General features: G+C 48.2%; 1 long non-coding RNA gene across 1 annotated transcript; it reads left to right on the forward strand.

Annotated features, from left to right (window-relative positions):
• The first annotated feature begins 231 nt into the window (after positions 1-231).
• LOC130140809 (uncharacterized) lies at positions 232-1,030 on the forward strand. Its single transcript, XR_008818820.1, has 2 exons — positions 232-531; positions 607-1,030. It is a non-coding gene; the product is annotated as an uncharacterized LOC130140809 (long non-coding RNA).
• The last annotated feature ends 217 nt before the right edge of the window (positions 1,031-1,247 follow it).

Below are 1,247 nucleotides of genomic sequence, written 5' to 3' on the forward strand. Positions count from 1 at the left end.
GGTCAAAACATAAGAAAAAGGAGTGTCTAAGCCAAAGGAGGAGTGGAAAAAGTACGACCCTAAAAGTAATGATAGCTTTAGGTTAAACTCACTCTATGTAAAGAGTCGAATGGTACTTCAATCTAAAGAATACAAGTGACCTAATATGAGTTAGGGGTGTCAAAAAGACCCACGCCGGCCCGGCCCGACCCTCACTGGCTCGGCCCGACCCTAAAATTTGGGGTATTTTGGGGCGGGTCTTTATTTTCTTGGAATAAGGCCCTAAAATTTGGGGTATCAAAGGGTTGGGGTTAGATGGGCCGACCCATTGACACTCTGAGCCGACCCATCTCCCTCTCTCAGTCTCTCTCCCATTCTCTCTCCCCTTTTCTGTGTGCAGAGCATGATGAAAAAACCCTAGATCTAAGCCAGCTGATCAGCGACGAAATCGATTCGCCTCCATCGCCGTTCGCTTTCCTTCAAGTTTCTTCTGCAAGCCTCCGCCGTGAAGCCGCCGCATCTGCGCTTCTTGCTCCATGCCCGTTGGGGGTGGTGAGTTCCGATTTTTCCCGGGTCATAAATTCTTCAGTCCCTTTCCTTATCTGTTGATTTCCACTCGCTCTCCAGCAAAGCGTTGATTCACCGATGCTGCTCGTGCATATGGAACCGTCTGCGCCCTGAGGACCGGATCCGGGGGCGGTAGAGTCCAATTGTGTCGTTGGCAAAGGATTTGGCCGGGGATTCGGCGGAGGACGAGGTGTCCGGAGGAGTGGAGAAGGCTGATTTGAGTGGGTCATCAAATTCCGTCTCTCTCAAGTAGAGGCTCGCGCTGTTCCGAACGGTAAGTTTTTCTGTCATTCCTTCTCGCGAACAAGCACTGCTGTTGGTCGGAACTTTGCACAGTCGTCCGATTACCACTTTTGTTCTTTTGGCCAAAGAGTGAAGTTTCAGTGGGAGTCTGTGTAAATGGCGTTCTTTCTGTGAATCTTGCCTTTGCGTTTGGTTTTTGTTTCGACTGGAAGCTGTCGGAAGGTCATTTGTTTTGAGATAACATCATGGTAGATAGAAGCGCGAAGTTTCGATTTCAATGTGTAATGTCCGCAGTCAGCAGCACCTCGAGGACAAACGGGAGTTAATTTGAAATTCGTATGTTTGCTTCCGCAAGTAAATTTTAGAGTTATCCCGGGAAATGGGTCGTTACACAGGGAATCGTTTTTGTGGTTCTTTGCTATGTAACTTGCTTTTTGTTGAGCTTAATTCTGCTATGT

The sequence above is a fragment of the Syzygium oleosum genome, unplaced genomic scaffold, assembly GCF_021117445.2.
Source record: "Syzygium oleosum isolate NSW1041296 unplaced genomic scaffold, Sole_v2.1 Sole_v2.22, whole genome shotgun sequence".
Taxonomy (NCBI): Eukaryota; Viridiplantae; Streptophyta; class Magnoliopsida; order Myrtales; family Myrtaceae; genus Syzygium; species Syzygium oleosum.